The 14,072-nt window shown below is 37.3% G+C and overlaps 1 long non-coding RNA gene across 1 annotated transcript; it reads left to right on the top strand.

Annotated features, from left to right (window-relative positions):
- Positions 1 to 7,562: 7,562 nt before the first annotated feature.
- Positions 7,563 to 10,075, top strand: LOC132611040 (uncharacterized). Its single transcript, XR_009571439.1, has 3 exons — positions 7,563 to 7,853; positions 8,633 to 8,684; positions 9,716 to 10,075. It is a non-coding gene; the product is annotated as an uncharacterized LOC132611040 (long non-coding RNA).
- The last annotated feature ends 3,997 nt before the right edge of the window (positions 10,076 to 14,072 follow it).

Raw genomic sequence — 14,072 nt, 5'->3', positions numbered from 1 at the left:
GGGTGTCTATGACTAAACGCCTACTTAATCTTTTATGTCTTTCTTTACCTAAATCTTCTACCATTAATCTAAATATTTCTCTCAAGACAACAGTTTTTAACTTTAGAGAAACAACAAATTTAAAGAATCAATTTAAGAACTAGAAATACAAAAAAAAAAAAAAGTGTAATCCCACAAAGTGGGGTCTGGGGAGGGTAGGATGTACGCAGACCTTACCTCAACCTTTTTGGGGTAGAGAGGCTGTTTCCGATAGACCTTCGGCTAAAAACATAGTCAATACAGGCAGCAAAATATCAAGGTAGAAAATAAATGGAGCAACATATAGTAATACACACATAAGGATAATACTCTACACGATACCTAGATACCACCACTTTAAAAATAAAAATAAAAAGGAGATGGAAATGGCTAGCCCTCTCCTCCCCCCCCCCCCCCCCCACCCCCCGACACACACACAACGCGACAAAACTCAAGTACCTACTAACCTTCTATCCTAATCTTCGATCTCCAAATCTTCCTATTTAAGGTCATGTCCTCAGTCAGCTCAAGCTGTGCCATGTCCTGTCTAATCACCTCCCCCAATTCTTCTTCTGCCTACCTCTACCTCTCCTAACTTCTGCGACCACCAATCTCTCACACTTCCTAACTGGTGCATCCTCACTCCTCCTCTTCACATGCCCAAACCATCTCAGTGTTGCTTCCCTCATCTTGTCCACCACAGAGGCCACTCCGACCTTTTCCCATATAACTTCATTTCTAATCATATCTCTCCTAGTATGCCCACACATTCATCTGAGCATCCTCATCTCCGCTACCTTCATCTTTTGAACATAGGCGTTCTTGACTGGCCAGCATTCTGCCCCATACAATAATGTTGGTCTAACCACCACCCTATAGAACCTACCTTTTAGCCTAGGCGACACCTTCTTATGGCAAAGCACCCCGGAGGCGAGCCTCCATTTCATCCACCCTGTTTTAATAGTGTGAGATGTCATCATCAATCTCCCCGTCCCCTTGTATTACGGACCCAAGATACTTGAAGCTTCCTCTTTTAGGTATAACTTGTGCCTCGATCTTCACTTCCACATTTTTCTCTTGCGTCACATCACTGAACTTGCGCTCTATGTATTCAGTCTTAATCCTGTTTAACCTGAAACCTTTAGACTCTAACGTCGTTTTCCAAACTTCCAGCCTATCGTTAACTCCACTACGTGTCTCATTAATGAAAACTATGTCATCTGTAAATAACACACACCACGTGTTACACCTCCAGTTTTCGTCACAAGGAAGTCTTTGGCTTGTTGGTGGTTTATTCACTTAGCATGGAAATCCATACCCGAGTTTTTGGGAGATTAAGTGCTTTTTCTCGCGAGTACCCAAGTATAAGTATACGTTCTTTACCATACGATAGGATTAGAAGCTAAACGCATCAAACCGTCGCAAATAGAATGGACTCAGGAAACTGGCAGAGATTCCATATATAGACGATGTTAGCCCAAAAGATATTTATCGGAGGTAGTATGACCTTATGTCACTCCCAGAGCTCTAGTTACTCATTATGTTTATGCATTGCACTCATTATACATATGCATATTGACCCTTGACCAGAAGGCGTTATATACGCGTATATTATATGTATATTGGGTATGGGGAAATGGATAGGCGTTATATACGCACTACCACCTGATCAGCTGGTACACAGAGATGATGATATATGGATCGGGCCGTACATTCCTCGGCACTATTATATGATATATGGATCGGGTCGTACGTTCCTCGGCACTATTATATGATATATGGATCGGGTCGTACGTTTCTTGGCACTATTATATATTATGACCTATGCATATCATGCGCCCTTAGAGGCACTATCCTGTTCTACAGATGTTCCCAGATGTTTCATGATTCTTATGTACTTATGTTCCTATGCCTTATATACTCGGTACATTTTCCGTGTTGACTCCCCTATTGCCGGGGGGCTGCGTTCATGCCAGCAGGTTCAGGTAGACAGAGAGACAATCCAGCTCAGTAGGATTTCCCCTCAGGTGTATTCAGTGCGCTCCACTTGATACGGAGCTGCGGTCTATTTTGGTATGCTATTTTGAGATGTACATGCGTATATGGGTATGGCAGGGCCCCGTCCCGTCCTTTCTACAGTTTTCTATCCCATTAAAGGGTCTGTAGACAGTTGTATGTAGTTGGTACGTTATGTCGCCTTGTCGACTCCCATTCATTTGTGTACAACATGTGTCGTAGCCCGGTCGGCTTGTCACTCGTACTTCACATGGCATGTTTCTCTCTCAGAAAAATTATGCAGCAGATATTATAGAGCGTGCAGGCATGACTGCATGTAAGCCAAGTCAGACACCGGTCGACACCAAAGCCAAACTTGGCGCCACTGCCGGGCCTTCTTGCGATGATCCCACTCAATATCGTAAGTTGGCCGGCGCGTTGCAGTACCTTACGTTCACAAGACCAGACATCTCCTATGCGGTTCAACAAGTATGCCTTCACATGCACGATTCAAAAGTTGAACATATGAATGCTCTTAAATGCATAGTACGATACATTCAGGGTACTCTTGAGTTTGGTCTCCATTTGTACAAATCCTTTATTGCCTCTCTTGTTTCTTATACAAATGCAGATTGGGGTGGGTGTCCAGAAACTCGCCGATCCACATCCGGTTACTGTGTTTTCCTTGGCGATAATCTACTCTCATGGTCATCCAAACGACAACCTACTATGTCTAAGTCGAGTGCCGAAGCCGAATACCGTGGTGTGACTAATGTCGTTTCTGAGTCTTGTTGGCTTCGAAACCTTCTTTTGGAGCTCCGTTGTCCCATCCGGACGGCTACATTGGTTTATTGTGATAACGTTAGTGCCATATAACTATCAGGTAACCCAGTCCAGCACCAACGCACTAAACATATTGAGATGGACATACATTTCGTACGTGAAAAAGTTGCCCGTGGAGAAGTTCGTGTTCTTCACGTCCCGTCCCGTCCCGTTACCAGATTACAGATATTTTCACTAAAGGTCTTTCACGCGTACTTTTTGATGATTTCAGGGACAGTCTGAGCGTACGACAACCTCCCGCTTCGACTGCGGGGGTGTGATAGACTATGAAATAGTCAATGTAAATATTAGCATAATCTTTTCATAATTAACAAATGTATATTAGGCGTGATCTCTTCCTTATGTATAATTAATTAGGTCCTATAATTTAGCATAGTATTATGCTGGCAGTTAGATACCTACTTTGTATATATTGACCATCATACATCAATATAAATTACGGATTGATTTTCTACCATTATTCGTGTTGTTTTTTTTAGTGATTATAACACGTAATTAAAATGATGAGAAGCGAGTTGTACAATAAGCGACGAGTCGAGAGTTGTATCAAATGAAAGCGTGGACAGAAATTGGAATAAAACAATGAATGATGAAGTAATTTGTGGATATCAATCCAAGAAGGAAAGGCTATGAATTAGGCCTCGGACAATCAAAAGATCAAAAAGGCTTTTTAATTTTATTTTCACTTTACCTAGGCTCTGGTTGGTTCGCAAACCATTAGTGGAAACTGGGCCCACAATTGCATCATCCTTGATGATGAGCAAGAACATTTTGAATTGTATTTTTCTTCTTTTTACCTTAGTGATCTATTTGTCTTGTTATAGGCTTATATAGCCTATAATAAACAGGTTCATAATCATAGCTACGGGATAGAACCTTGCGCATAGACACAGTGATAAAAGGATAACGAAGAAAAAGTAGACCATGATTAGTTTTACATTCGTAGTATATATGATGTGATATTATTTGTTTTAAGTCCTTACATTATTAAGGTGTGTTACATTTTATATGTTTACATTATTAAGGTATGTTACACTTTATATGTAGTTTAATTATTTAATTTTAAATTAATTTATAATATGAGATTTTAAGTGCATACACAATATTACTAATGTTTGTCTTAGGATAGGCCATTTACATAACACCCTTTGGGATGCGACCCTTCTCCGGACCCTGCTAATGCAAAATATTTTGTGCACCGAGCCACCATTTTTTTTACACAATAATTTTTCTTTCGAATTATGTACAATACGATATTTACCACATCATATGAGTATTTATGCCCATCAAAACAGACAGACTCCTCGTTCTGTACTTCCCAAACTATAGGCAAAAGCAGTAAACCTGCACGCTCCAAGCTTTATGTTACACTTGTTCGGTAGCTCTTCATGGACTGCAACACAAGAATCACTTTTCACCCTTTTTATACTTGTCTTCATGAACAATTGGCTTTGATACAAGTTTGAGCTAAGTCAGTCCAAACACGCAGTTAACATGATGTGATGTTATTGCTTTGGACCAAGCTTTTATGATTTCCCGAAAAAGCATTATTAAGATCGGGGCTAAAGGTGATGAACGAGTTTAATTGAATTATAACGGAAGCTTCTTGATATATCATTATTTGATTATTATTTTTTTAGTATCCCCTTGCTAGAATTTCTTACTCTGCTATTGATTAAGAGTGTTTTTATACTTTATCTGTATTTTTTCTTATTTTTTTTTATCAACTTTTAATATGAGACTTTATTCGTACATTCATTACTCACGGAATGCATGAGACTTTTAGTGGACATTCATTAACGTCTAATTCCAAATTCCACTAAACTTGCAATTATTCGTCAAGGTTCTTTTCTTTTAGAATTATGTTCGCGAGGAAGAGTAATTATGAATTTTATGAGCCCAAACAAACTCAAAGAACAAGAGACGAAGAGAGGTCTTTTTTTTTTTTTTTTTTTTTTTATGTGTATGTAATTCACCAAGAAGGCTGATTTATATAGGTCGAGAATCAGGAGGTGTCAAAGAGGACTTCACGAGCCCTAAATCAATCAATAAAGAGGACTTAATGAACCATTAACCCCGCCATTCAAATAAACAATTAAATCAGTCATTAAGGGAATTGAAGTGCCAGAATTAAATCGTTTACTTAGTACTTAAATAATTTTAAAAGGGTGGAAAAGTCAGTGAACAATCATTTGAAGAAACAATTTAGAAGTGAGCACATTGATTAATGATTGAAGGGTCTCTTCTCGCGCGTCATTTTTATTCGTGTGTATCCTCTCAATTCATCAAACTATCTTAGTGACTAACTAATGATGGTTAAATGAAGAAAGAATCAAGATATGGCTGATTTGTTCAAAAAGAAAATGCACTCTTCTTTTTTAACGATGGAGGACTGATTTAGTCATCATTTCAGCAGAAACCTAAGTCACGCTTAGCAGCAAATAGCGTTTAATTTGTCTTCGATGAGACGCACATTGCACAATAAATACGTTACTCATCATAATTAGATAAGGCTAATCCATAGGTGCTAAAAGCTATATATGCAAATTCAGAATTTAGAATCAGCACTGAATGAGTAGTACTTAATATCTTTTTTTATTAATGATGGTTTTCGGCTAACTTATAAACACGTAGACTATTTTACCGGTACTTTTTTCTAGTCACAAATACCAAATAATTCTGCCACCGAAGCTTAGCATAGCAGTACTTATTATCTTATTATACGTATATACACATTTAAATGTTTGGCATATATAGTTCAATGCCGAAACAATAGGTTTTGTTGAATTCTAACTCCCTAAAATTTGAAAAACCAACAGTGTAAACATTATTGATGTAGTTTAACTTGTAAAAGTAGATTAGAAAAACATTTTAATAGGTTAGAAATTGATCTTACTTGTAATTACCAGCATGAGAGATCGTTTGGTTCAAAATAAGGATATCCTCATATTATAATTCTATACCATATACGGGATGATAATACCAAGATTTTGTGTAAAATTTTTATACTGGTTCTAGCTAATATCCATAAATAAACACGGATAAATGTATTCCAAATTTTAACAGGATATAATATCCTAATTTCCATAACCAAACGACCCATGATTGTATAAATATTTTCTTAAGTTATCAGTACATAGAATTCAAACTTCTTAGCAAATTTCCTTTAGAATAGAATTAGGTCCATTGGTTGACAGTTTTGCACACTTCTGAGCATTCAAAGGCTGACATAACTAGAAAACAAAATTCCTTATAACAAGAGAGATTGGAGAGCCATGCCAATCACAATCATAACTTCCCTTTTTATCTTTCGGTCCCAGTAAATGTGCAATACAACTGCAATAATATTGATGATTCTTATTGCTATGGACCATTTAAGATTTTGATCTTTTATCCAATTCCTAATTTATAAAATCAATCAATTATATCTTAATTTTAAATTAGTTGGGCTCGGTAATATATATATATATAAATATCATCTCTATAAAATGATTTATATAAGAGGAGGTTTGATCAATTGTCAAGTACCATTTGTGGTTATAATATGCACAAATTAAGGTTCAAAATGGAGCCCTTAGTGAAAGAGTGCAATATTAGCCCAAATTGTTATAGTAAAGGAAGACGTAAATATTCACAAAATAGAGGGGGTAAATTTGAACCTTTTTCATATATATTTTAAATTTTTTAATGGCTCCGCTAGTGAAAAGGGACAAAAAAAAATAAGTCATTTCACAAACTACGTACAAGGACAAATGTGTGTCAATTGTGTAACGACAAGGACATGATTGCCCATTTTGACCCTTTGCCGAAAATTAGTTTACCCCTTCCATCAGTAAAGGTGTACCGGTTTAGGATAGGATACAACTGTTTTGTTTAAAATTAAAATAGTAGTGTTTCTATGGGCACTTAACCACTAACCTTTCATTAATTCGTTATTTGATATTTAAAAAGAAATTAATACCAAATAAATATTAGTTCCTCGAACTTATTCGCAAGGGCGAAATGTTTTATTTATATATCCACCTTATAAGCATAGGATATTCAAAGCGCTTTTGGACTTATTTTAAAATGTGGGCGTTTGCTTATAAACTCACTAAAATCCTTCTCGAGAATCAACGTGGACCAAATTCATGCTCAACACAAGGTAATTGACATGCTACGAGAGACGAAAGGCGAAAAACAAAACAAGGAAATGAAAAGTCGCTCACTTAAGAAAATCAACATGAAATACTTTCACTGAACTTTCTCATTATTTGGAATCATCCCCCACCCTTTATTTCCTCTACTTTACGCACTTTGCATCTTTTCTATCAATCCCAGCTTGTAACGACTTTTAATTTAATGCAGCTTTATTCAGCCCAAAAAAAATGTTATCTTTTTGCTTCACTTATCTCTTTAAGAATATTGCTGACTTAAAAGGGTCGAAGCTCAATGCATGTGTTATGTCCCGTGTTTTCGTATAATTGAAAATCGAGAAATAATTACGACTTGGGTGTTAGAAGGACATAATTTGATTTTAGTAAATGTGACTATGTTGGTTATGGAATTCTTAATGTCAAGACATCGGGAAAGGCCGAGGGTAAATTTGGAATGTCGGAAATTAGTTTCGGGAGTTACAAAACGAGACTTTAACTAATTGGGCCAAGGAAAATTATGACCCAAAGTTGAAGCCCAACAATTGAAGGGGGCCGGCCATGTCTATTGGCCCAAGCCACTTTAAAAGGGTCATATGCTATGCACATGACCCCTAAAAGGATATATACTATGTATGCTTAGCCATTATCAAGAAAACTAGATCAAAAATTTCAAGAACCACCCCACAAAGGACTTCGGCCGAACCCAAAAAAAGAAAAGAAAAAGAAATTCCCAAGTTCTATTGTTGATCCAAAAATCCAAAGTTTTCACATATTTGTGAAGTACTCAAGGCCCTCTTCAACGGGGTATAATTAGTTTGGCGCAAGAACGACGTTTACGACAAGTCGGGTTTTCAAGAAAAGGTGAGAATTCTTACCCTTTAATGTTATAGAATTGATGTGAATATGTTAAGGATTGGAAATAGAGGGAAATCCCGTAATTTTGATGTAAATAGAAAGCCGTGGGTGTGTGTGTATAGTGTGTATTGGCCGTGAGCCATAGAGAGGAAAAACGATGTGAATTGATCTTGTTTAAGTTGGTATAATGTGTTGTTGTGACCCTTAGGTCGTGAATGATTAATTGATGAATGAAATTGGCGTTGAAAAATGATTTTTGGATATTATCGGAAAGCGTATACCTTCGGTATCATTATGTATATCATTGTATATTTAAGGTGCTAGAGACTTTAGATATGAATCTATAATGATGTTAATGAATTCGGAATGAAACGACGTGAGGTAGAATGTTCGTCGTGAATTTTTGATGTTTTGAAGGATTATGGAAAATAATGGATTTTGGTGTAATTTCGTGTATGGCTTGGATTGTAGTTAGGATGTGATTGTATAAGTTTGAATGTGGAAATGAATACAATTATGTAGATTTAGAATTGGAGTTTTGAAAGTTTAAATGAAAGTTGCCAACTTAGATAACAAAGTAGAACTTTGAAGCTAGAATGGTTTGATTGTTGTTTGTGTTGTTTGTTAACGTGTGGGCTGTTGTGGTTGATGTATTTTGAGCCGAGCTAAGCCTCGGGGATGTTAGATTTATAGGGGAAATGCTGCCGAAATTTCGGTAGGCAAAATTGAAGTTAAGGGCATTTTTAAGCCTAAGAATCTCAATTGGTAACTTTGACCATTTGCAGATTTTTGACGAAACGGAACTGGACTTTCGGGAGAGCTTACGACGTCTGTGAGGTATGTAAAGCTTCCCACTCCTTCATTTGGCATATCCTAGTATGTTAGTCGAATATGAGACCTTCCGGAGCATTTCTGTTCCTCGAAACCCGATCCACAGAAAAGTTACTATTCATTCAATTCAATTGAAGCCTAAGGGCTCTATTTTGGCTAAAATGCCACCATTCTTCCGAAACCTATCGAAATGTGGTCGGGTAACCTAGAAATGATTATGTATGACCCCTGGCATATAAATGTTCGTAAAAAAATATGTTCGCCACCTCACTTTGACTCGAGGTGGGCCCGCTAACCCCGAGACGCCCTATTTGTCTTATTGGGCTGTCCTTTTGAATAACGTTTGGAATGGCACTTTCGATGTTGGAATTCCCGTCTATGGGATATGTTTCGACAATTACGATAGGTTAAGCTACATTCTGAGCTACACAAATTATTTTGGAAAAAGTTTTGATGAATGAAACTTTATATCGGCTAAGTATCCGACTATTTTGCATTATGATATGACCTATGGGTTTACTTCGTTTTGGAAAACTATTTTGAAGTACGATTTGCATTTGTTTGCTCACGACTCCGCTCGTGCCTTATTATGACTTCGTTCACCGGTTCCCGGGCCGGTTTTGATTCGTGCGCCTTATGATAATTCGGTCGTATGCTGTGTTACGGTTCCCGAGGCTTCGCCATAGGGCCGGGTTCCGTTTGGAGTTATGCTGTGATATGGCTCGTGATGCGATACGCTCACCTATGATTATGTTTGTGTTCGGGGATGTACGGAGATTTGAAACCTTCTGGTGTTATGATGTGTGTGGCCCCAGCGTCGGAGTGGCGACCACGTTCCTAAGCGTTTGCATGATTTCAATTGCATTATGTATACGTATATGATTTCGATACAGACTTTGACATACCCAATTGTACTCCACTTTGACATTTGATTTGCTATCGGTTTTGATCCATATTTCTGTACTCCGTGCTTTACATACTCAGTACATATTTCGTACTGACCCCCTTTCTTCGGGGGCTGCGTTTTATGCCCGCAGGTGCAGATATCGGTGATCCTCCGCAGTAGGCTTCACTTCTTGCTATTCCGGAGTACTCCTATTTGATCCGGAGTCCACTTTTGGTACAGACTCTTTTTGCTTTGTATATATTCGGTATATTTGACTATTTGGGTACGGCGGGGCCCTGTCTCGCCATATGTCTTTGTTTTGAGTTCGTAGAGGCCTGTAGTCATATATGTGGGGCGAGGGTCCTATGTATGTTTGTCTGATTCCGTTTTCTGGTCTTAAGGCGGTCTGTTTGTTATGCTGGCCCCAAATGGCCCTTATGCTTATATTTGCACTTTTGACCGGCGATGTCCATTCCGCCGCTCAGTTTGTATTTGATATGATATTTTGATTTGGCACGACCGCTTAAGACATATTTGATATCAATTATGTTCGATATGATTTCGAAAAATTATGAAATAAGTTTGGATTTAAAAATGAATGTGTGATTCGGTCTGGGTACCCAGGTAGGGTGCCAGTCGCGGCCCACGGGGCTGGGTCGTGACAGCATGTTCACCATGATATGCACTTTGATCGTATCTTTTTTCTTTATCTTTTATAGAGCAACATAGGCACTCCTGAGCATTTTTGGCCTTTCAGCATCCTCATTTAGATTTTGTATTTCGGCCAGCTAGCTAACGGTGCTTTGATAGTGAAATATAGACATGCATGCAATTCCTATTTTTGACCCAAGATACGGTCTGATTTTAGTTGTCTGTTTAATTTGGTCCTAGAAATGTGCGAAACAACTACAATACAAATGATCCTTTCAGATATTGTCTGATTCTTAGATGAGTTAGGACCACCCACCCCCTCCTTTGAACTGGATCCTGCTTGACTCACTTCTCTTTTGGTCCTAAAATCTTTGCAATTTGTCTATATAGTAAAAGTAGTATTGAAAAAAAGGTCAACCCCATCTTGATCAAATTCTGATTAGGACATTTAGATTTGTATGCTTTTTGTTAGATACAGTAGAGAACCGTAGCCTGTAAGGGCCAAGTTCGATGCCCTTTTCACATGGCACCTAGCAAAACACAATGTATTTACAAATAAAAACTTCTTAAAAATGTTATGTTCAAAAAGAGGGAAAAGACAGTTTAACCGAGGTTGCCGCCATTTTACGTGTGCATTGACATAGGTAAGAGTGGCAAATGAGTGGGTTTGATTGGATTTGGGCAGGTTAAAAAATGGTTTAAACAAAAATGGGTTGGATTTCAACCCGTCCATATTTCATATGGGTAAAACATGGGTTGGGTGATAAATGGGTGGGTTAGTTATGAATTATCCTATATTATAGCGTAATTTTTTCTTTTGTCAAATTAAATTAATTTTTTTAGATATTTATAATTAAAAATTATGAAATAGAAAATTCGAGGTGGGATAGGGCAGGGTGGTGGTGATGGTGATTGTTTTGGGGGGGGGGGGGGTGCGGTAAGGTTAGGGTGGGCATTATAAGAAAAAAAAAATTCATTTTACAAAACTAAAATAAAATGTATGAAATAGAAAATCCGGAGGGGGCCGGGTGGTGGTGGTAGTGGGGTGGGCGGTGTTGGTGGGTGTGGGGTGCGGGGGAGCATGGGGTAGCGTAAAGGTGGGTGGGGATGGCCGGGAGCAGGGGCAAGGGTGGGGTGGGTAGCCAAGGTTGGGGTAGGTGTAGGTGATGGGGTGGGTAATCGATCCCGAAAATATTTTCCCTTAAATCTTTAAAGAAAATATTTTCTCCTATTTTGACATAGGCATAGATAGATGTAAAATAATGTTGCATCTACTTCAACCTTGGCTTGTAGATGTGGGTATGAACTTCATAGCAATGTACTATTCTTTATTTTTTGGCTTAATGCATATGCAAACCCCTAAACTTGTCCCTTTTTATCATTTTGGCACCTCAACTAAGTGTTGTTTCCATTGAACCCTTGAATTTGGCCTCAAGTGTGTCAATCAAACACAATCCAACTTACATAACTTATATGGTGAGTTTCATTTTCTTTAGCCTTGCGCGTGAACGTCAATCGTATCTTACGTGAAAAATTTAACCAACTAAAACCCCCCACGCACACATCATTAAAATATGTGTATAACGACCTTTTTCAAGAACCAAGCAATTCGGCCAACTAGGAATTGAAGACTAGCCTTTTGAGATTGATTTTGAAGCTTTTTTGGGATTCTGAATAACATAAAAGGATCTGGTGTTGCTTAATATTTTTGGCTTCTTATTTTCCAGTTTTGATTTCTTATTTTTCAGTTTTCAGTTTTAGTTTCCAATTTTGATTTCTTATTTTCCAGTTTTGTTATTTCATTGGTTTAAGTGGTGCTTCTTCACTTGTATAACACAGTAGCACACTTCTTCCTATCTGATGTGTATACTTAAAATGAGTGCGGTGTTTTAATTGGTTGAATTTTTCACGTAGGATGCAATTAACATTCACACGCAAAACTAAAGAAAATGAAACATATATGTTATTATGTATGTGGATTGTATTTGATAGACACACTTGAGGCCAAGTTCATGGGTTCAATTAGTTGAGGTGCCAAAATGAAAAAAGGAACAAGTTTAGAGAGCTGCATATGTATTATTCTTTTTTTTTTTTTTTTAAATTACTCCTATCAACTAAATATACAGTTCTTTATAACTTGAGAGTTATAGAGGACAGTTCTCACAATCCAAATATTCCCCTATATGGTCTAAAAATTCAAAGCATGCTCCAAAGTTGTCATTAGTGATCTTTAATGTTTAAGGCTTGCACTTAGAACATGAATTCTCTTTTTTGAACTGGACAAAAATATAAGAATCTGGAAAAAGTTATTCCATGTTCAAGAATTTTGTGCACGATTTTTTTTTTTTAAAAGGGCAAAGGTGTGATTATACTCCTCAACTTTGCTGTTTAGAGCAGATATATCCCCGTTAAAAAAGTGGTGTATATACACCCTTGCCGTTACAAAATGGTGTAAATATACCCCTACCCTTACATAAATAGTGCAAATATACCTTTTTCGCTAACGGAAAAATCATTTAGCTTATTTTTTAATTAAAAGAAATGCCATGTGGCTTTAAAAAAAAGTTTACTCATTTTATTTAGTAGACATATATTTCTAACGCCACATGGTATTTTTTTTTTCGATGGATCGGGTTTGATTCGTTTAAAAAAAATATCACCGTGACTTTTTTTTTTTTTTAAATCTACCTATTTGGTGGGTGTGGGGTGCAGGGGAGGGTGGTGGTAGTGGGATGAGCGGTATTGGTGGGTGTGGGGTGCGGGGGAGTATGGGGTGGCATAAAGGTGGGTGGGGATGGTAGGGAGCAGGGCAAGGGTGGGGTGGGTAGGCAGAGTAGGAGTTGGGGTAGGTGTAGGTGGTGGGTGGGTAGACGATCTCGAAAATATTTCCCTTAAATTTTTAAAGAAAATATTTTCTCCTATTTTGACATAGGCCTATACAGATGTAAAATAATGTTGCATCTACTTCAACCTTAGCTTGTAGATGTAGGTATGAACTTCATAGCAATATACTATTTTTTATTTTTTTTAAAGGGGAAAAGGGTCAAAAATACTTCTTTACTTTGAAAAAATGGGTTAAAAATATCGTCTGAACTTATTTTGGATCAAAAATACCCCTCTCATCCTTAACGTTTTCAAATATACTCCTATCTTGACGGAAATTATCCGCCAAAATAACCCGAAATCATTTTTTTAAACTCGCTCCATTATTTAAACCCGACCTAACTAAATAATAACCCATAAGATCCCCTTATTCCCCCAATTCCCTCAAACTTCAAACCTACGTATTGGGGGATTAGAGGATCTTATGGGTTATTATTTAGTTGTGTAGGGTATAAATGATGGAGCGGGTTTACGAAATGATTTTGGATTATTTTGGAGGATAATTTTCGTCAAGACAAGGGTATACTGGAAAACTTTAAAGATGAGAGGGGTATTTTTTACCCAAAATAAGTTCGGAGGATATTTTTAACCCTTTTTCCAAAGTAGAGGGGTATTTTTGACCCTTTTCCCCTTTTAAAAGTACTCCTATCAACTAAATATACAGTTCTCTACAACTTGAGCGTTATGGAGAATATTTCTCACAATCCAAATATTCCCCTATATGGTCTAAAAATTGAAAACATCCTCCAAGTTGTCATTAGTGATTTTTAATGATTAAGGCTTGCACTTAGAACATGAATTCTCTTTTTTGAACTGGACAAAAATATAAGAATCTGGAAAAAGTTATTCCATGTTCAAGAATTTTGTGTACGAATTTTTTTTTATATAAAAAAGGGCAAAGGTGCAAATATACTCTTCAACTTTGCGATTTAAACCAGATATATCCCCGTTAAAAAAGTGGTGCATATATATCC

Source organism: Lycium barbarum, chromosome 9 (genome assembly GCF_019175385.1).
Source record: "Lycium barbarum isolate Lr01 chromosome 9, ASM1917538v2, whole genome shotgun sequence".
NCBI classification, from domain to species: domain Eukaryota; kingdom Viridiplantae; phylum Streptophyta; class Magnoliopsida; order Solanales; family Solanaceae; genus Lycium; species Lycium barbarum.
This window is presented reverse-complemented; position numbering and strand designations above follow the sequence as displayed.